Raw genomic sequence first — 22,908 nt, 5'->3', positions numbered from 1 at the left:
CGGAAAAAAGATTACGCGGAAAGTGCTTTCTGCCAGTTTTGATTTTTACGGCTCCACGGCTCTCTCCTCCTCGCTTTAGCAAACGCACGTGAAAGAATGGGATTGAGGGAAAAAGAGAAGAGAAGAAACAAAAAAGAGGGGAGGCTTAGACTAATAAATCACCTCGCTCCGTTACAAACCTGCGCTGCCAGGCAGGAGTTAAGGGAAAGGAAAGAAATAATAACCGCTCCCGAGGATAACAGGAGCGAAAAAAGAAATGAAAGGAAGAAAAACTAACGCATAGGCCAAAGTGAAACAGAGGCCGATTTTTCGAAGAATGTCGTTAAATTCTGTAAAAGAGCCGCTCCGCGTCCGACTTAAATTCCCCGGAGTGAATAAAGGTTATTGTGAAATACGGCCCAAGCGAACAACCCTGCCAATTCTAAAGAACGGAAGATTTTGAAACAATAAAGGTGGCGAGCTCCGTTCTGTTTCGTCGGACCTACCGCTGCCGCCCTGAAGCGAAAAATTCTTTCCTCCCCAATTAACCTTATCAAATTCATGCGTAACGTCGTACCAAATAAAAATAGAAGAGAAACAATATATTTCCAGCACTTCCCGGAAATGTCGGTGCATCGGGAAGAGCCATATAAGGTTGTGAAAACAAGGAAGATGGGGAAAGTAGTTCTCATTAGCCAGGGCTTCTTTGTGCACCTATCATCAAACCCGGTGGACGCAGAACTCCATGCGGCAAGCTTAATTAAAGCGTTAACATCGCAGAAACCCACACTCCCGCTGAGTTTCAAAAAACGAAAATCTGTCATTCGTGAAGCCAACTAGAAAACAAGTCCGGAAAACGGAGGAAGCAGGGTTTGGGCAATGCCTACATTCTATCCTCCAGTCACCAAAAATATCTTTTACGAGAAATCAGACGCCGATTTTTCTGCTAAATAAAGCACTGCTCTCCTGTTGGTTTCAGAAAAGAGGCGGAATTCTCATTTTATTTTTTTTTTTGAACTGCTACTGCTCAACATTTAAAAAAAAAGAGAGAGAGGGGAGACCTGTCCTGACGGGTCAAAGCCTGTCTTCGAGTCTAGTACAGAAGAGAGAGAGAGGAAAAGAAAGAGAGAAACAAAAAGCCGAATCAGAAATGTGCTAACGGGATCCCGAAAGGTAAGCCCAGCGTGTACACGGGATCCTGATCCTCTTAAGCTATCTCCCTGGGACGAACAGGTGTACTCAGCTTCGTGAGGCCAGCAGAAGCCGGTAAACAACTCGGGAGATTGAACGGCGTCTCCGCACGACGCTCTCGAGTTTCTTACTTTTTTTACATTTCCACCTCTCGTTTTTCATTTCTTGTTTTCTTTTTTTCTTGTCCGTTCCCATACATAGGTCATCGAGTGCCGAGAGAGAACTCGAACGCGTAGAATGGAGAAAGATCAGCCCTGCCAGCTTGGACGCTTCGTGGGTGAGCTTTCGTTTAAAGCGGATCGTGGGGGGGAGTGCATGACAAAAATTGAAGAAAAGAAAAACAAGCCAAGACACACTCGCAAGTGGCCAAGGCGAGCGATCGGCGGAGCGTGGAAAACGTTTACATTGGAACAGGATTACTTTGGGCTCGCCTCAGCGTTTCCTGCCGAGGGAAAGAAAATACAGAGTGATGAGAAAGACAGCTACGCATTGCGGAGGATACAAAGCAGGACAGATGTTTTGTAGGAACAGGTGGCGCAGGAATACGACATGAGTTTTTCAATGCCCACGCAATGCGTGGGCGCTACATTTTTCAAACCAGGAGCATTCTCAGTGTACACTGTTTCACTTGATCGCCGCCAGAAACGCGAGCCGTAAGTAATTATGCTCGTCTAAACCATTTCCAATGTTCTCGCAACTGCTTGACATATATTAATTGTTATCAGCAAAAGACACATAGCGCCATAACACTTCGCGATATGAATGTAAATTTATATATTGATAAAAACGCGCACGTTAGCGTTTGTTTATCATTTACTTCTCGACAAGTACAATAAAACAGGATCAAATTGGGCACAAGCTATAGCACTGGATCTCGTAAACAGAGCGCTGGTGTGAAAAGACTACGCTCTGAATCCGTCTTAGCAGAAGGATTGCGAGATGCGGCCAGGCATTAAAAAAAAATAAAACAGGCAGGACACGGCTGTTCGTGATTGGCTCGCGCTCTATGTCACCTCCTCGGCCATCGCGGTTGGCTTTAGTGCACGGATGTCTGCCAACCGTGACGCTATGTCCGCCAATCGTGACGCTTTCCTAGGTCCAAACAACCTTATGATTCAAGCGCTTATTCTTTGGAACTCGTGAATTGAACTTTCGTTTGACCGAGATACGGTAAGGAAGTATGCAAAAATCATGGAAAATGGCAGCGCAAACGAAAACGGGGAGGACAGCAAAGAGACATAGACCACACACCACAAACATAGACTATGTTTCTTCCTTGTCGCCCCCGTTTCTATTACGCTGCCATTTTCCAAGACGAAAGAGCGACTAGCTCACACGAAAGTATTAATACATGCAAATTATTCATATGAGCCTAAGGTGTAAAACAATGCTGGCGAAGTCGCTTTTTTTTTTTTTTGCAAGGAGAGGGTGGGAGGGAGGACATCAGTGTTCATTCATTCATTCATTCATTCATTCATTCATTCATTCATTCATTCATTCATTCATTCATTCATTCATTCATTCATTCATTCATTCATTCATTCTGTCCGCCGCAATGGCTAAGTGGTTATGGCGCTCGGTTACTGACCCGAAAAACGCGGGTTCGATCCTGGCCGCGGCGGTCGAATTACGATGGAGGCAAAAATTCTAGAGGCCCGTGTACTGTGCGATGTCAGTGCACGTTAAAGAACCCCAGGTGGTCGAAATTTCCGGGGCCCTTCACTACGGCGTCCCTCATAGCCTGAGCCGCTTTGGCACGTTAAACCCCATAAACATTCATTCATTCATTCATTCATTCATTCATTCATTCATTCATTCATTCATTCATTCATTCATTCATTCATTCATTCATTCATTCATTCATTCATTCATTCATTCATTTAAGGAACAGGAACCGCATTTAAGGAACAGAGTACTCTTCGTTATCGTTGCCGGTACCGGTCCCTATAGACAGGCTAGTCCACGCCTTTCTCCATGAGAAACGTGCAAAAGGTTCCAGGCCTGTCTTTCTGACGCGCTGTACAAGTACGTACATCACCACGGAAAGACGCGGCGAGGAAGTCACGCAGATGCACACCCCTTTCCTTTCCACTCTCCCCCCCCCCCTCCCCCCCTCCCTCTTCCCTTTGCATCCACACGGTGTCTGCGCCCCGGGCTCATGAATCATAGAGGCAACCCTTCGCGCACTGCGCGTGTGTCATTCAGCGGGAGACGGGCGCGAGGCCGGAAACGGAACCCACCCGGAGCAACGAAAACGGCGAATGCAGCGCAGAAGCGGAGACGCGCGAACGACACACACGGCGTGACACGTACGTCCTGTCTTCGTCCGTCCTGAAGCACTCCGAGCGTCTCGCATCACCGCGTCGCTCTTCGGCGTTTCGGAGCGGTGCTCAATCTGGCCCAGGCCCAACCTTTGGCTTATAGGCCATCGGAATGCACAACGAGAGAGACGAAGAGTTGGGAGGGAAATGGACGTAGCAATCGCTGACTCGGAACTGAACTTAATCACCTACCGGTTTACTAGAGGCAATAAGTCGTTTAAGCGCTCATTAAGAGTAAGCGCAATACTCGATTAAGAGTTATTAACAAACAGCGCATGTGAAAATAATGCAGAATATACAGCTGCATATATACGTCACCATCTATCATCAGGCGACATAATTGCAGGGATGATCATCGAGAAAAGCTGACAGTCTGACAAAAGTCGCTTTCTTCGTTTACCACCGCCAAGCTTCGGCATGTGTACGTCTCGCTGTAGCGCTATTGCCATTTCAGTCTCAAATAATGCGCCATCTAGCCCAAATTGACGTTCTTCTAAATCAATGGTCATCCCACCAGTGTTTGCTTTTCAAAGAATGCCTGCCTGAGAACAACAACAACAAAAAAGAAAGATAAAAGCAAGCGTTGCCACAACTTTAGCTGTTGCCTGTCCTAGGTCCTGCAGCAAGGTCCACACGACACCATTGCTACACGCTCACGTCACCGAAAGAAACTATAGCGCCTCCCCTCCGCTTCCAGCCCGGGCGACGTCTAGTCGTCGCTCGCTTAGCCGGACAACGTACAAGGGCGGGGAGCGTCCGTCTCGTCACCGCACGGACGACGGGTTCGATCCTGCGTCGGCTCTCCTGTCCAGCGGGCGCATGCGCCATTCTAGCCTCGAAATTATATACACGGGCACAAAATTGGACGCCCCCTTCGTCATCAGCCAGGACCCTGCCGCCAGTAGCATGTCTGGGAATCCCCTCGCCTCACCTCCAGACTGACTCTGTACACACGCCCCCACCGGCAGTGTGCACCGGTCGGCAACTGTTTCGCGGGCGCCCAAAAGAGGATCGATATTGTGCCTCTATATAACGGATAAGCCCCTTGTTTTGCCGCCTCCGACGAAGCCACGCTGAGCGAATTTGAGAAAGGAAGAAATAAAAAAAAAATGAAATAATGAAAGCGCAGGCCGTATGCACGAAATCGCGAGCGCATCGAATTTTCCGCTTGGAAAGAAATAATCTGGCGGCATAAAATGCCCCCCCCCCCCCCTTCCCTCTCCTTTTGCCATCCAAAGCCTTTTACGCGTATTTAGTCCCGTTTATCACGCCACCAAGCTCTGCTGCTGCACGCACAGGGACTCGAAAAAGACCGATGTGTTAACTCGCTATTCTCTTTTCAGGACTAATGAACTCCCGACTTTTCTCCTTTTCTTTTTCAGCTCTAGTTTAAGATATGAGCGTACTGGTGCTATCTTACTTACGCTTGCCTTTCGAAACTAAACCTTTTAATAACGATTTTTGCGCCCCGCTGGGTGCTAAACGGTAAGCTAACGCGAGTGCGACCTCCATGATGGATTGCACGCTCAGGCCTTAATTTCGAGCTGTACTGCGCAATGCGTACCTCGAGCGAAAAGGGCCCCGCAAAGCGGCGCACACACGAGGCGCCTGAAAGCGACTGTTAGTTGGTGCGAATGTTGAAACAGCCGCGTGCGTTATATTGTTTCAACTCAGAAGCAACGAGCTCCTCTGCTGTACTTAACCCATAGCTCTGCGCACTCATTCACACCGCTGCACGCGTGTTTCATCAATTTAAGTTACTCCTTCTTAACGCGAACATGTAACCAAAGTGCACATGTGTTTTAAATTCACGCCTAGCACTCGCTGCAAGGCATAAGCCGCATCTGAAATCAGAGACGGAAAAACTGAGGAATCGAAGGAAACCGCAAATAACAGAAAGCCCAACAGACGAGCAAGAGACTGTTTATCCCGGTGTGTTGTCCAACTAGACGGGATCACTTGAGCCGAAATGGCAACTTCGCCGCAACTTCGCCGCAATTCCACCACGTGCGACACTAAAGAGTGCGCTCACTGCATAATGCGTCCCCAGAGACGACTCGCATTTCTGTCTTCCTTTGCTCGCGTTGTGAAAGTCTCGTTAGCTCGGTGACAAAAACCTTCCGCAGTCGCCGAGCACACAAAAGAGACGGTGGCACCCTTGTCTTTTATTCTTGCTCATCCGAGCATAAAGCCGTGCATTCGGCGAGGTGTTTGCTCCAGGGGGCAAGCTGTCTCGGTTACCTCACACGTGGATAGGCGCCTTGATTCGCGCGCCGCTCTCAAAACGGCGACATCGTTGTCTCCCCCAAGCAAAGTATACGCATTCGCGCCTCAAGAGAAGAACCCCACTTTCGCAAGTGGAAAGACTGCGGCATTACGCTCGTGCGGCTGTAATTGAATACGTCGCTGCGGTCGCGGCTGAAACAGCACACGCGGCTGCTTATGCTGTCACTGATTTCTTCCGACACGCAACGCACCACAGCGGGTAGGCGAGTGTCGGCTCGTTTCAAGGAAGCAGGGCGGCGGAATGGAAAGACAGGGGTGTTTACCGAAACGACGGATGAAAGTGGAAGAGTTGCCATCTCTCAAAAGGCGGGAGAACTAAGGCAGCTCCCTAAGGAACAGGGAGCCTCTGGATGCGTGCGAGCGATGCAGAGCAGAGTAGACAGCACTCCTACACGCGTTCCTGGTTTGCGAGCGACATTCACACCTAAGTATCTGCTTTCGACCGGAAAAAAAAAAAAATATCTCATTGCGAATGCCTTGCCGAGGTGCAATGTCTGCTTGAGTAGGCAACTAAAGCACATGCCTTGTCTTTTACATACATCTACTTTATCTGTGCTGCTTCGGTTTGCAGAGCTCCTATTCGCATTCGAATGAACAAGGAGTTGCGTGCTGGTGTGCGCACGCAACTCCTTCGGTGTGCGCGATCCGAAGGCCCGCTTGATGGGTGAATATGCATGACGAACATGTTGCTGATGCAAAACACACAAAAGGAAGCCGCAAACTCGCCGCTGTCCAATCAGCTCTCAGCGATGAATCTTAAGCTATACTGAGCAATACAGAAGAAGAGAAAGAAGGAAAAAGAAGACCTGAAGAAAGCCCAAATCTCGCCACAAACGAATGGCGACGGAATAATGAAGTGAAGATTTGGCGAATCAGGGGGCGGCTCGGATTAGTGTCTTCGCGGGGAGAAACAGAGCACGTAAACGTCTTCCGGCTAAGAGCAAGACATCAAGAAAGAGAAAAACGCGGGAACTCCGACCGCCTCTTTTGGTGTCCGGAGATCAAAAACAGAGGGATGACTCTTCATTAAGAAGAGGGGAGCACGTTGAGAGACACCGCGAGCACGACAAATGGTAAGCATCGCCCGCACGAAAAATAAATCTGAATGCTGCAAACCCCAGAAGTCGGTCCCCAGTTGTGCGAAGGCGCGCGCTACTAGACGGAGAGCAAGCGCGATGCGTGGGGCCGGGAAGGAACAGAAGGCGCAGCGCTGGCACCATGAAGAGCTGGACGGAAGAGGTGGGATAGAGAGAAGAGGGGAGGGGGCTCTATGGAGGAGAATGCGTCCTTTCACATTTGCAATATTAATCACAACCAGCACCTAAAAGAAACTGTACCGCAAAGATATTAAGCTCCTAGGCACACAAGAAGGAAGGCGTAGAGAAGCCAGGATAATGCGAGCGCAAACGACAACAGCGACGGGAGCGGGAGAGAGTCTGGGAGTGCCAGCCAGGCAGGAGTGCAGTGAAGAGGTCGCGAGTCTTTCTGTCAAACGCGTCTGCCTCTCGGCGCACCGCTATCGCGTGCGCTTATGTCTTCGTCTGCTTTATTTATTCCTCTTTTTTATCCTCCTCACCCCCCTCCACCACACCCTTTTCGGTTCGAGAGAAGAAAATGCGCTGTCGAAAGAAAGCTCATCAGGACGGTGCCATTTCTTTTTGGTGGCTGCTACTCGATGCAGACTTGCTGGTTTCGTGCGGGCGTGCTTGTTTTGTCGATTTGGCGCATTTCCAGCTTTGCAGCGGCCAGAGATCTGCTTCTTGTTTTGTGCGATAGCGACAGTCATTCTGACAAACGGAAGAGAAAGAAGAGTTTTTCTTTTTCTTTTTCCGAAATCACACCGTCTCTCTCCAACTTTGAATGGAAAACAGGAGGAAGGAGCCTGGTTTCAAAAGAAGTTGAAAAATGAGCGCTCTCCTCCAGAGTGGCGATACAGGGAAAGAGAGATGCGCGTAGTGGGGGTGTACTTTTTAAGCAGAGGAGGAGGTGCCAGAAAAAAAATATAAAAAAGATATAAATATGTTTGTAACGTGTAGTTCATTAGATATGCAAAAAAAATTCATATGTATGCATACGCACGCCGCTATGGATTGCTGAGAAGAGCATTGATTTTTTGAAAATGAAATATAAATAAGGTTACGCTGGTGAATTTAACAACCAACTAACTTTCTGCTCATAACGAAGCTTTGTTCTGTATCGGTTTAGAATGGGCAAAAAAAAAACACGCAACAATGGACTGTCTATTCATCGTGGGAGGCCACACTGAATGCGTCGCAGAAGAGGAAAATAGCGTCGGCAATTCGAAACAGACGTCCCTTTTGTTGGTGAGTGGGACTTCTTGGTACCTCGTTCTCAATTTTCATTTTTTTCTTTCTCGTATTGCAAGCGTGTTTAATGCGGAATTCTTGAGACCGATCATAAGATAAAGTTTTAACAAAGGACGCTCCATGAATCGATGTTTCTAATCGACACTTCATTTAATATCCGCAAAACGTTTCGCTGATTACAGTAGCAAGTCTGTCTTGGGAGAAGACGAAAAAAGAAAGATGATAACACCCAAGAAATGATTAACGAATAAAAGCCTGTGATTTTAAATGTGTGAAGACCCCGGGCGCCTATTACTACTTTAACGTGACGTATGGACGCTTGCGTGGAAGATATGTGTTGCAATTTAATGATGTGGTGGGCAGTGTTTAACGTTCAACAGTGACACGTGTGTTATTTCGAACGCCTGGGGTTCTTTAACGTGCACTGACGTCAACAATACACAACACAACAGTATCGGCGTTTCGCCTCTATTTACGCAAGATTCGAACCCGTGACACTGAAATCAGCAGCTGAACGACAGAGCCACTGAGCCATCGCAGGTGTAGTAGAATCGCTCAAGTGAACATAATTACGACACGAGTCGGAAGTTTACAGAGAGATATCCACGAGTTCCTGTTGTCGCACTTCACACACACACACACACACACACACACACACACACACACACACACACACACACACACACACACACACACACACACACACACACACACACACACACACACACACACACACACACACACACACACACACACACATACACACACACACACACACACACACACACACACACACACACACACACACACACGCGCGCGCACTCTCACGCACGCAATACTACAGAAGATGAGTCTTTACCACTTCAAGGAAAATGAAAAAACGGTGAGTTATTATGTATGTCACGAAAAACACAACCCCGACGCATCGCCTGCATCGACAAAGAATAAAGCGCGCCACATTAAAAATGGAATAGTAGAAAGGTGACTTCGCCTCATAAAGGGCATTGCTGCAACAAAGCCCGCTTTACAGTGCAACTAAATTGAACGAGCGTTAAGGGCATCTGAGGCCGCACGCAAGAAGCTCATTGTCATGGCTACGAATATTCAGTAATAGCTTCAGTTCAAGGCGCCACGCGCTCCTCACAGTTCGCAGTGAGATTTAGCTATTTAATGCTCCAATAATGTTGCGCAATCTGACCGAAAAGCGGCAGTCTATAACAGCCGCATACAAGTTTTGTGTCGACTGAGGTGACTGCGAGATTTGATCGTGCTTTAAGAAATGCACATAGAAAAGAAAACATGTGGGTTACCGAAACAACACGGTAATCTGAAAAACTCCAAATGACGTTATGCGAATCTGACGTAAACAGAACTGACGTTCTGTTTTCTTTCAACCTTCGTGATTTCACACTAGAGGGGAACACACAGCAAAATAGATTTCTGTACTTTTTTTCACACTCGACAGAAAACAACAACTCAGCGGCTTATATAATACGAAGCAGTGCTTTAGTTTCTGGAGGTTTTCTGTGTAATGGGGAACAAATAAAGGTACGCATTATGTCTTTACGAATTCAACGAGGCTGAACATCTTTTGTCCACGGTCGGAAAACTGGATGCCTTTTCTTATGCAGGTGCGTTCCCCTCTTCCTTTTTACACATTTTTTTTTTTACAACCTAAATCTGATAACGAAAGCCGATTTGACGGCATACTCACGGGGCCAGAAAGAACAATGCAGCATTTCAGGAGCAAAAAAATTGATAAGCTTCCAGTTGCGTGCGTAAAAAAGAGCATTACGCTTCATTCTTTTCCATTTTCCTGCCTCAGAAGGTCAGAGCGGACAGCCTCTTAGCCGAGCCATCTCGCTCTACCAATTTCGTTTCCGCCGCAAAGTTCTGATCGAGCGCCACGTGTAGTAATAGTGTAGCTGAAGACAGCCGGCTGCCTGGTAAAGTCCAGGCCAATATGGTTAGAAATCGAATATCTCCGATAAAGTTGGGAAGGAATAAGCCACAGAAACTCTTTCAGCATCTACCTGATGGAAGTTTTATTATTTTTTTTTAGTGTTCTGCAAAAAGTTGCTGCTGAACGTGCAAGAAACATCGCTGAAGTGAGGTCACGATGCTTCGCAAGGCTCGTTAGGACACAAGTCACGAAAGAATACTGCATTTTATTATTCAATTTTTATTTTCCTCTGGCGCGTCCTTCAGTATGAAATAAGCAAGCGTGGACGAGAAAACGTAAATGGCTTCGCGTACATAACGTAGCTGAGCAAACTTGTTACATGACTGGACACTCGATATCTTGGCCTGTCTTTGTGTCCATTAGGTAAATGGTAGCGCATCAACTCGTGAGATATTTTTACGCGGCATTTGATCTCTGTACGCAGCTAAGTTTCTTCAAAATTACTGGTTTGTCCACGAAGCTTCATCTCTTTTTCAGTTATAACTGCATTAGCGATGTTCGCGCCGTTGGCAGTGATTGCAATGGCGAGTGTAACAGAAACCGCCGCAACGTTGGAGAACGGTGTGAAGAGGGATGAAAGAAAGGGGGGGGGGGGGGGGGGGCTTTAGCAGGATTTCTCCTCCATGCTATAAGCAATGGCACCTGCAGTCTGGAAGTGAACAGATAGAAAGAAAGCGCGTGGTACCTCCAGCACTGCTGCCTTTCACCCTTGCTTTCACCCTTCCCTTCAGGTATCTACATAGACTTAACAGTCACAACGCGTTTCCTCTGTCCTTCATTTAACGTAATCAAGTTCGGCTGGTTCGGCGCATTGTGTTAAAACAGAGCGGTAGGCTTTGATATTAATAAATCTTTCTTAGTGTGACGTTCCCTTGCATTCACATAGAAATAAGGGTGCATGACAGGGGAAACGAGAGGCCACCTATGCTCATGTATCTTGGTCCGACTGATAGCAAAGTAAACATCGATAGAACAGGGCTTCACTCTGGGTGGGTTAAACTTAAGGTGGTCACCATCTAATTAAGTTCAACTGTCCGTCAGTGAGCGCTGACAACATTCCTTTAATGATCGAATTTAAGAAATGTGAGCCTTTCGTGCTGTTACAAAATAATATAGTGATTTAGAAATACATATATAAACAAAACACACGAAGTGCGCAATTCTGGAGCGCAGGATTTTCGGCATTACCTTACCAAGCACTGAAATTCAGACAATTCACTCAAAAAAAAAAATTCTTTTGTCTTTTCGGAAAACACGTTTCCATTCCCCTTCTCTTGTGCAGGATATGAAGGAAAAAAGACTGGTCGGCATTAAGAAAGAAATCTCAACAGCCAGGCAAAGAGGAATACAGGGAATAAAGCCAATGAAGCAATTACTCGGCGATCGCGATATCTAGTAGCGTTTCTTTGAGCTTATCATTCATCAAAAAGAGCACAAAACATAATTGAAAGCTCCACTATTTTGCAGTAGTGATATTTAAGAAAGGATAATGAAAGAAAGTGATGTAGAACGACAATTTCTGTACGCATCGCGATGTACTATGGCAACTATGGCAAAGGATTTTTTCCAATACATTTCCTGATCCACTGCACCCATTTATATGAAGTATACGAAATTCACTTTACAGGAAGGTTGCTATTTTTCCTACCAATACAAGCTAAATATACGTGAAATGTGCCAGCCTTGTTCTCAGAAAGAATGCAAAGATACTTTCATAACGAAAGAGCAATGCCTGGCTGGCTGCGATGAACCAAAGTAAACGAGAGACCGAGAAAAAAAAAAAAAAAAGTCGCGAAGAATTGAAAGTGCACAAGGAATACAAGAAACAACAGAATCCCTGCGTAGAATTTCCCCAAGCAATGACGACACAAATTGGGAGTGAAAAGAACACGTATCATAAGACGAGACGACGACGCAGTTCTAAAACGAACCAAAATGAAAGAATCTCATTCGTTCTCGCTCAATACTCAATTTGTACGAGAATCCACTTTCTTGTTTTTTTTTTTTTTCTAATTAGAGAAACCCCGCCAAAGCGAGGAAACAATCTTGTTTCAGGGTGAATTACACGGCGTAGTACGATTTGCTTCTTCCCCTCTTCGTCTCTTTTTTTTTTCTCCGCTCGACAGAAAGGGAGCTGCCGGTCCTAATTACGAGATTAATCTCAGCCCACATATTACGTACTCAGTAGGAACCACGATCAAGGGGACAGAAGGTACGGGCCTCCCTGAAATGAGCTCTGCTGCCTCGGACGTATTGGGAACAACCATCGACGTCGCAGCATGCCTAATGCTCCGCGAAGCGCGCTTAGATACGCGTGTTCGATTGAGCACACAATGGAGCCGGCCTTTTCTCGTTCGTTCACTTCTGCATTGAGACGGTAATGACTGGGTCGCAGTGTTTAGATCAAACTTAAGAAACACTCCACGACGATCTCTCAGCTGGTGGACTTGGAACGTTGAAGGCGCCGCACCAAGCCGCTTAAGCACGTCGAGTAAAAAGAAATTTTTAAACCGCGTACCTTATTCACATTCAATATAATATAATATAATATAATATAATATAATATAATATAATATAATATAATATAATATAATATAATATAATATAATATAATATAATATAATATAATATAATATAATATAATTAATATAATGATTTTTATCAACGTCTTATTCATTAAAGGGAAACTGCATAGGATTTAGAAATCAACAAGCTTAAGAGGGTCGAATGTGTGAAACCTGCAGGTAAAGCATGCGAAGTCTTTTTGGGCTAGCACTTGAAATAGTGAAGTAACTGCCGATTAAAATCCGGACGCCATTCAAATTTCTCCGCAGCGCACAACGTCAAGTGGGGGGCGCATGATGACGTCAACGAAGGTATCGGTACATTTCCAACGCACAAACGCCTGCTTTGAAGGAAGAAACCAACGCCACCGAAGGCGAACCCTGCCGAGAGTTGTTTGGCCGCGTCTAACGAGTCAGGGCAGTGTGTGGCTGCCGACAGCGGTAATTTGAAATCATACCTTCCGTGACGTCACGCTGAATTTCTCTGCACTCCTCTGTTGCATTGAGGAGAAGCGCAAAATTCAATCGTCGATTAAGTCACTATTTTATATGCTAGTGCAAAAACACTTGGAATGCTTTACCTACAGCCTACATAGATTTGAATCCTTCAATATCGCGAAATTTGCAAAAAAGTGCTGCAGTTGCCCTTTAAAAAGATGCGATGAGTACAAAATAGGCCTCCACCCTGCATTAACCATTCTTATTCACCTTACCGTAGCCCTCTCTTTCCTCACTGGTCCAAAATCTTTTCTTCATGTGTTACATCCAGACTGCCCACCTGTCGTGCATTGGCATATCACGGTACCCAAGACGACGGAAGCTAAGGCGGCGCTAGTAATTCGCGACTCAAAGTTGCGCGCAAAGAAGTACCATACAACCAGCTTTGTAAACGCATTTGTGCAACTGTTTTCTTTTACGATTAGTGTTTTGACCTAACGTTATAGGAAGCTACTCGCTGTGACGTCATAGCTTTGAAAAAAAAAAAGCCAGTAACGGGCTCCGTTACCAGTGGTAGGTCAGAGAAATGCGGCAAAGAGACAAATGATAGAGAATGATTCGACAAAATAGTCATAACGAAATATGGCTCCTGGTCCCTGGCTCGTTGTTCTCAGTTGTTTACATCTAAGCCGCCCCTATCTAATCGCACGATCACGTGAAATTTGGAGTAAGGCAGCCTCTGCGAGTTAAGCTACTAGTACTAGGCCGCGGCTGGCACAGGCATAATTAATTGGAGAGATATGGGAGAGGGTTTTCTCCTCCAGTGGGCGTAGTTTATGCACTGACGCTTAGGCTGCTGCTGCTGATGATGATGATGACCGGCTGCTACTAGCTACTTCTAGCTTAGACCAGTAGCTGGCTTACTAAACAGCCATTAGAGCTGTGCACACAGCAAAGTGAACCAAGCTTTCTATGAAAAGAGATTTTTGCGCTACACAAACAACTCCTGCACGCGCTCGTTGCCACGTACTGTTCGTCGAGTTAAATGAGGTGTTATCCCAAGAAAACCAATCTCAACATTAGGCCGAAGCGAGAGCAGCACTGCGCTCTACCCAAAGTAAGAAACTAGAAGAAAAAAAAACCGATAAGCCGGCCGTTCTCTCCAAACAGGAGACACACGAAGAGGGTCTATTTGAGCGAGATATGGCACATTCCTGAACAAACAGCTCTACGGCGTGCGTTGCGAGAGGAGGACAGAGCTTAGATGCGCATACAGGCGGAGCATAAGAACCGAAGCCGTCAAAATGCCACATACTGCTCGTGCGCGCGCGTCCACACGCGCGCGCGCACACACACACACAAACACACACGCTCCCATACGCACACAGACTCGTCGTGGAAAAGAAAAATGCGTAAAATGCCTGACGGCAATGCTGCCTGGTTCGTTGCTCGCGGGAATGCGCGCCACCGAGCAGCAGCAGCCATAGCTAGACGACGACTAGGACGGTACGCTAGGCAGGCAGCCGGAAATGTTTTTCCTGCAAGTCGCGCCGCCGTTTTCCCAAGAAGGATTTGCTGCCATTCACGCACGCGCGCCCGCCTGCGCGCCAGCGCAGCGAGCGACAGCCTGTTTACCCGGGGCCGCGCTTTTTTACGCGAGAAAGGGAGAGGAAGCCCTTTAGGTGACTTCCGCAAATCGTTACGACAAACGGCCCTCAAAATGAGAAGAAAGAGAGCGCGCACGAGCGTCCTCTATTATGATTCCCGAAAAACGCCGCTCTGATGCTCGCGCTATCAACTACTTCTGCTGTTGTTGTTGAAAAAGACATGCAAATTAGGGCAAAAAAAATTATTCACGAGTACAAGGCGCGAGAAACCTCTCGCATCTGAATTCCTTTGACGCCTTCTCTCTTTACTGATACGACGACGACGACCGCGGAGGCTGTTTGCTGCTTGAATGGGTTTAACAATAAGAAAGGCGAGCTTTCATGCGGTACGCACATATACTTTGCTTAGCTGACACTTGGAGAACGATGCTTCGCACCAAGAATGGTCCGCTTAAACGAGATAGCTTCGCGATTGAAACCTGAGGCGTAGGGCATTAGCCGCCGCCGCAAGTTGGAGGCAGTGTTTTTTTTTATAGAATAGTTTACCAATATCCCTCAACCTTAAGAGAAAAGTATCTGTATCCTACCGGTAACCACCTTTGGAGCAGAAACATAGAGGCTAACGAAAATGGTTAACCTTAGGTTAAGGACAACGCACTGAGCTATGCAAAGAATAATAATAGGTGTAACGTAAAAAGACCAGAAACGGGCAGAGTGGGTGAGGGACCAAACGCCGGTTAATGACACCCTAGTCAAAATTAAGAGGAAGAAATGAGCTTTGGCAGGGCATGTAATGCGAAGGAAAGATAACCGCTGGTCCTTAAGGGTCACGGAGTGAATTCCAAGAGAAGGCAGGCGTAGCAGGGGCCGCAGGAAGTTAGGTTGACGGATGATATTAAGAAGTCTGCTGGGATACGGCGGCGGCAGCTGGCAAAGGACAGGGTCAATTGGAGAGACATGCGAGAGGCCTTAGCCATGCAGTGGGCGTATTCAGGCTGATTCTGATGATGATAATGATGATTACAAGCCCGGAGGCAGGTTGCAGCAGTGGCGATGCTTTCGTCACCATCGAGTCCAAAAATTTAATTAGCGAGAAACCTGCATTAAGTTGTTTGCTTGCAAGAAACACCAAACCTGAGTGCTTTGAGTAAGCTTAGCTACGTCAATGCCTTTTTTCTGTCGTTACTGAAGGCGTGTCAGCGGCGGCAACTAAGAGTGACTCGATAAACCTCTTCATGGCTCTCTACACAGGCAGCTTCAAGCCCGCCGACAAAGTACTGCGAGCCACTTGGACGTCTCGAAGAAGTCTTTCGCCAGTCCCGGCTTTCGTATACACTTCCCGTTATTTCCTCCACTCGACGGTACTGGAGGAAGCGAGCGGTCTTCTTCCGCCCGGCACTGCCCTCGGTTCCGGTTCCTCGTTTTTTTTTTCTTCGCTCCTTCTTTCGTGTCTCGGACTTCTGTTCTTGATGCTCAACGAGCTGAGTGAGATTGCTTTGTTTTTATTCTTTTCAACTCTTCATCTTTCGTTTTACGAACGAGAAAGCTAACTGCTCTAGTGGGGCAAGCAAGGAGCTGGAAAGGAAATCTGGCTAGCCTGTTATTTCTTCAGCTCGTTTTACCACGCACCGACAGTCAGCCGCAAAACAAAGAAGACGAAGGAAAGATTCGGAAGAGCAACCAGAACTGAACACAGTCAGAGGCCGCTGTGCCACGGCACGCCCGAAAAAGCGCCAGAGGCAGCTCCGAGAAGTTCCCATTAAAGGCCCTGTCACTCCCGATGCGCTTGCCAAAAACAGAGCTCTCTCTCTCTCGCTCGCTCTTCCTCCTCTCTCAACTTCTCTATAGTTACACCAATAACGGCGCCGGAAGAAGCAGCGCTGAAGCGGCTACGCGGGTAGCGAGAGCGGCGTCGCAAACAGTAGAGCGACTGAGAGTGTGCTTCGAGAGACATCGCCCCGCAGAGACACTATACCGACAGCGAGGTGGGCTTGTTACACTTAGATGTCGCGCTTGTGCAGTCTAGGTCAACGGAGATAATCGGCGAAACTGAGAAACACGGTAGCTGCAGAACAGGCTCGAGCACGAAGAGCACACTTACCACAAGAAGTGAAGGGCGCCTGTTGTCTCGACAAAAAATGAAGAAATCTGAAATGAGACAGAAATAGAAGAAACATTGTAACACTTTTGAAAGCAGATCCAACGCTTAAGAAAAATGTGTACTGGGCAGGCAAATTAGTACTTCTTTTACGACATTCCACAATTCAAGACTCGCTTCTTGCTTTTTAACACGACACGAAAGCGACTTTCAACTACTAACCATCATTTCTACGCAGCATGCCGGTCCTGAGTTTAATCCTTACAACTCTGAATAGGGCTTTCCACTCCACTAGCTACCAGTATTTGCATGTTCGTCATAATCATCCTTCAAACTGCGTCCCCTGCTGGACAAAGGCTATTAATTCGCTCGTGAACCCCGCCCTGCGTCAGTCACGGCCAACTTATTCCCTTAACCTTCCTTATGCTTTTACACGTTCCATTTCCATGCTTTCTTTTGTATGTTCACTTTTACACGTAAATTAACCAAATATAAAACTATGAAAGCCTAGTTAACCTGTTACTGCGGGCGAGAGATCAAATCCTCACTCAAAACCTTCAAGGAGCTGTGCTCGTCAGAGAGCCGCAGTAAGGATAAAAGGAAACAGGGTCTGCCACTTTCATCTCCGTAAAGTGTGGCGTTTTGTTGTGTGATGTAGAACTTCCTGCCCTGTTTGGGCGCAACAAGACAGCCCCTTTGATGTCAGTCCGTAGAAATACAAAGAAGAAAAGGAAGGCACAAAGGGAATCTCTGGGCTGCGACGTTCCAAAAGTCACGCGTCGCACGCCCATCTCCCTCGGCACAAGCACGCCGCCAGAGTGCGCGACCATCGAAGCGAGCGCTCGGAACTCAGCCTCTCTCCTCCTCTCTCCCTCCCCCTTTCTTCGGCACAGTGGACGTGCGAAACAATGGAGGGACTCGTGCGAAAGAGGCCACCCAGCATGCGGCGGTCGGGAGATGGGAGCGCCAGAGTGCGGGAACAACCGAACCCAAGTTCGTGACACGTAATCTTGGAGAAAAAAAGAATAGACTTTTTACCGAACGGCGCCAGTCGGGCGAGCCCCCATATGCCACGGTGGTAGTCCCCAAAGACAAATCAGAAAAATTCACCTCACCCTCCTTCCCCAACTTCCACTCTTCCCTCACCCTCTCCACCTCCTTTCTCCATCATAAATCAGGAAACGATGACGCGCGGTCGAAACTCCTGTGCCCAAGCTCGGTTGCTCTGGGTGCCCTTAAGCCATTTTACGAGTTTTTCTTTTGCTTCTTTCTTTCGTACCTTGTTCGAGAGGAAGTCGGCGACATATTTGGTGGCAGGGACGACGGAGCCTCTCTATATGGAAACAAGCTTTCCGCCAGCTGGACACACCCGAAGCGAGCAAAGATTGGAGAAGAATGGCGCTTCGACGCAAGAGGGAAAAAATAATAATAACCGTTGCGCGGCGACGAGACATGGATGCATCACAATGTGCGGCGCGCGAGGTGTTTGATGCTGCCCTGAGAAGGAAGCAAAAAAGAAGAGGTGGAAACAGCGCGCCTCTTTCTCCTACTGTCCTTCCAACTCAGCGCGCGGCATGATTTCAGGAAATGGGTTGGCGCGTGCTCTTGTAACTTGAAGCAGTATGTTAAGTTACAATCAGCAGTAGATTTAATGTAATATAGCGGGCGCTATTCATGTAGTGTTTCGGCATAATGATATAAAAACCGCGACTAACAGAGCGTTAGAGTCAAGGGTCCGAATACAGTTATGACTGCCTTCTCCTTCATGTTCACACCTTTTGCTCTGCGCCATTTCGCCCACCCCTCCGCTGCCACTGGGAGCTGTATTTAAGCACGGGGAGTGGTTAGGATCAAACGGGATCGAAGAAAAAGGAATCGTTATATATTATTCTGACCCACACCAGTGTTTTTCATTGACGCGGACGATTAACAACGATTAAACGTGCCTAGCTAATGCCGCAGTGTCACGCTGGAAGCGTGGCTCGGATTATCTCTCGGGTTCGTGTCTTGAGTTACACTTACCGCAACACCAACGGTGCATGTGCAAAACGAAACGAGCTGCGCAAACATTAAGCGCGCCAGGCTCGGGTATACCATTCGCAGTTGGCTCTCTCTTCTACCCGCCAACCTAATGGCCGCAAAACTTTGGGTGGTCACATTTCCCCGTTTCGGACGGAAACCAAAAACACCTCGGGCGAACCTAGAGGCAAACAGACAGACAGAGCTGCTAGCAAGAAACGACGTCCCTGGTCCGGTGGGGAATAATTAATGACGAACATTTTCACGACCAAGGTGCCTCTGCCGAAACCGAGAGGCGGGTTCTTTCTCAGCTCCCGTTCCGTTCTCCTCTTGTGTTGTTTTCTTACCGGCCCTTCTCTTAACATTTCTTTCACGGCCTCGTTAGTACACATACGCGCAAACCCGGATCTTGCCTGCCTGAGGCGGTCGCGGTGAAATGGGAGAGAAGACCGTGCAGAGACCACAAATAGCGCGCGGGCGCAATGAAAACGAGCATTACAGAGCAGCCGCGCTCGCGCCGGAATGTCTGTCATAATGACCGGTGCCGAATGAATAAGTAAGCACGGGAACGACGTGTTGAGTACACGCGGCGAGCCCGCCAGAGTTATTTCCAAGCGCAGTTCGCTAAAAGTAGAAACAGAGACGGAGAGGTATATATAAGACGGAGTCTTGCAAGACCTCACCAGCAGCTGAGCGACGAAGGTTTCCGCCACGTTACACTTTTCCGGCCGTAACCTAACTCTGCTACGGGAGTGAGCGACCGAGAAATGTCTTTAAGTTATAATTTCTTCGTGATAAAAACCCGCTGCCCTAGCTGACTATTATAAAATTTGGCCTAAGGCATACGGTGAAGAACGCGGGACCAGATTCAAAGAATGAGGGCGCTTAAGACGTGCCTGGATAACTTAGAAAACTTAAAAATCACGCGGGTACAGAAATCAGATAAGAAAAGCGCTAGCATAAGCGGGATATCTTTCCTGCCTGTGCAGGAGCTCCACCGGTTATCTCAAAAAAGTGGTTGCACAGATCTGTAAACTCCCTCCTGCTCCGCAGTCTCCGGTAAAGAAGTTAGCCCGGCTGAGCTAAGTTTTTGTTCTTTAAGCTCGGCTTTCACTAGCAGTTCACATTTCTCAACCAGGAAGCGAATACAGTCGTAGATAGCTCCTTCCTCGGGTAGCCCCTAAATGGAGCCCATTTGTTAGCAATCAACCAAAACGATAGCGTACAGCTGCTCCACTAGCCACAAGCTGGTTAGTCCCTTTTGGGCAACTCTATAAAACAAGCACCTTTATTCTGCCTCAAAATTTGCTGGCACTGATGCTCACAAGCTACAGGTAGGGATGAAAAATCCAGGACCCATCCATCAAAGCTGAAGGAACTGTTTATGACTGGCTCCAGCCCATTATTTAGATGCTGGATGGCGCGTTGGATAACAGTGGATAATAGATGTGCTGGCTAATCAGCGTCCGATAGATCAAAGAATGTCGTAAGAATGAATGGTCTATGACTGCTTCTGCACGCCACTTCAGAGTTCAGTAGCACTGTTCGATAGCCCGGCGCTTGAAGTTTCAGCAATCGACAGCCTAGCTTTCGATAGACCGGCGTTCGATAGTCTATAGGTTTCCATAACGCAAGTACCGGCCAATCACGCACGCTCTAACGCGTTAAAAGATCTGAGGATAGAGTTTTGAAGTTTCTGGCACCGGGTGTAGCGTCCACTTTGGTGCTCACTCACTGCGAGTCCGAAATTAGTCCTCAAACATCGCAAACATAAAACATTGCCAACTAAAAGAGACCATAAGATATAAGGTTGCCGCGGCACCACGTACCAAAGTTATGCATGCAAAACATGGTAAAACATTTTACTGTGTTATCGTAGTCGTCGTCAGCTGAATGCAGCGACAAGGGACGTTGTCGACGAATAAACGAAGAAATAAACGAGGAAACACGCCTTCGCATGAAAAAAAAAAAAAAAAAACAAAGGAGAGTATGAGTCTGCCACTCGGGAATACCTAAGCAAAACCAGACAGCTTAGAGCTTCAACAGCAGACGCTCGAGACACATGAGAAGCGCGGAATTGTTATTCGCTTAGTAAAAGGAAATGCGCATTAATATGCGGGCCGGGTAACAACAGCGCGCTTCCCCTAAGATCACGCTGCTGCGGGCCGCTCGGTGTCGCCGGCCTGCCTCACCGCCGCTGTCCCAAGAAGGCAGAATTAAATTATTGAGCTCAACCTGCAAAGCGCAGCAGCTCGCGAAAGCAAAGAGCTACGAGACAGCAGGCGGAAGACCTTGGCGTCATTCCGGTGACAAAATTAATAATTTTGCCATCACCGTCCGTCCAAGTGACGTGACGCTTGGCGTTCTCCTCCGGCTGAGGTAACGCCGGACGATGCATAATTAAACGCGCACCGGTCCCGCTGGCTTTGTGCGCGTCGCCTCCGGTATTACGCGCACCAGTGGCTGGCTAAAAGAGAGAGAGAGGTAGGAGAGGAGGTGTTGTCCGCGTCGTCTCGGCTCGCGAGAAGGACAAGGTTTTAATGGGAACGAGTAGGGAGGTACAACGCTGCTTTGCTTATGGGCATGGCTGTGATTCCTCGGCTTTTGTCCGTGCTGCCCGCCCCGACCTTCGCGTTGTAACGTAAAGGTATGCGTGGTAATAATAAATAGCATGCACTGAGCAGAGGAGAGGGCGAGAGAAGAGGCTTCGTGAGCATGCGCACGGTCTCGTAAAACCACACTGCGGGTAAGAGTCGCTAGGCCTGGCTGCTCCCGAGCAGTGCAGTGAAGCTGGCACTGCGCATTTAAAACTCTTAGAATCTGGAATCTTTCGAAGGTAAAAAGATCTGTCAGCCTCACACGTCCCGAGCTTTAAAACCCAACATGTGGCGAAACAACCCGACAGCGAGAAGAAGAAACCTAGAAGGCTAAGCAAGTTTTCACTTCAAGTCCATGACTTTGAGGACAAAGGCACCAAGCTGTGCGCGGCTCTTATGCGATAATGAGAAAGTATACTGTAAAGCCTCGCCGAAGAACAGTCAACAAGGACAGTGAAAAAAGATTATTGTGTACGGAATTTCGTAAATCACAGGGTTGCTTCTACTAACGAAGAGAAGAAAAGAGGCCGCCAGGGGAGAAGAAAGACCCGAAAGAGACGAAGTCCGTCACAAAACGAATTCATCAGCGGAATTCTGCGATACACAGTAATATAGGCCTTTAGCACAGCGAAGACGTACTAGCGTAGACGTATAGCGGTTTACCAGCGCTAGACGTATAGCGCGTACGCTGAAGAAGTCCGGTAAGCCACTGTACATCTAACGCTAGTAGATCTCCGCTATGCTAAAAGCCTGTCAGCGAAGACGTACTAGCGTAGACGTATAGCGGTTTACCAGCGCTAGACGTACAGCGCGTACGCTGAAGAAGTCCGGTAAGCCACTGTACATCTAACGCTAGTAGATCTCCGCTATGCTAAAAGCCTGTCAGCGAAGACGTACTAGCGTAGACGTATAGCGGTTTACCAGCGCTAGACGTACAGCGCGTACGCTGGAGAAGTCCGGTAAGCCACTGTACATCTAACGCTAGTAGATCTCCGCTATGCTAAAAGCCTGTCAGCGAAGACGTACTAGCGTAGACGTATAGCGGTTTACCAGCGCTAGACGTACAGCGCGTACGCTGAAGAAGTCCGGTAAGCCACTGTACATCTAACGCTAGTAGATCTCCGCTATGCTAAAAGCCTGTCAGCGAAGACGTACTAGCGTAGACGTATAGCGGTTTACCAGCGCTAGACGTATAGCGCGTACGCTGAAGAAGTCCGGTAAGTCACTGTACACCTAACGCTAGTAGATCTCCGCTATGCTAAAAGCCTGTCAGCGAAGACGTACTAGCGTAGACGTATAGCGGTTTACCAGCGCTAGACGTATAGCGCGTACGCTGAAGAAGTCCGGTAAGCCACTGTACACCTAACGCTAGTAGATCTCCGCTATGCTAAAAGCCTGTCAGCGAAGACGTACTAGCGTAGACGTATAGCGGTTTACCAGCGCTAGACGTACAGCGCGTACGCTGAAGAAGTCCGGTAAACCGCTGTACATGTAACGCTAGTAGATCTCCGCTATGCT

The 22,908-nt window shown here is 47.7% G+C and overlaps 1 protein-coding gene across 1 annotated transcript in view; it reads right to left on the bottom strand.

Moving 5' to 3' along the window:
• Positions 1-22,908, bottom strand: part of LOC149339356 (irregular chiasm C-roughest protein-like) — a 358,742-nt gene that overhangs the window by 232,932 nt on the left and 102,902 nt on the right. The window contains exon 3 of the mRNA XM_089548107.1: positions 16,778-16,824. The gene's annotated coding sequence lies outside the window, so the exon portion shown is untranslated. The remainder of the gene's footprint in view (positions 1-16,777; positions 16,825-22,908) is intronic.

This window comes from Amblyomma mixtum, chromosome 6 (assembly GCF_055824585.1).
Source record: "Amblyomma mixtum isolate Tamu chromosome 6, ASM5582458v1, whole genome shotgun sequence".
Taxonomy (NCBI): domain Eukaryota; kingdom Metazoa; phylum Arthropoda; class Arachnida; order Ixodida; family Ixodidae; genus Amblyomma; species Amblyomma mixtum.
This window is presented reverse-complemented; position numbering and strand designations above follow the sequence as displayed.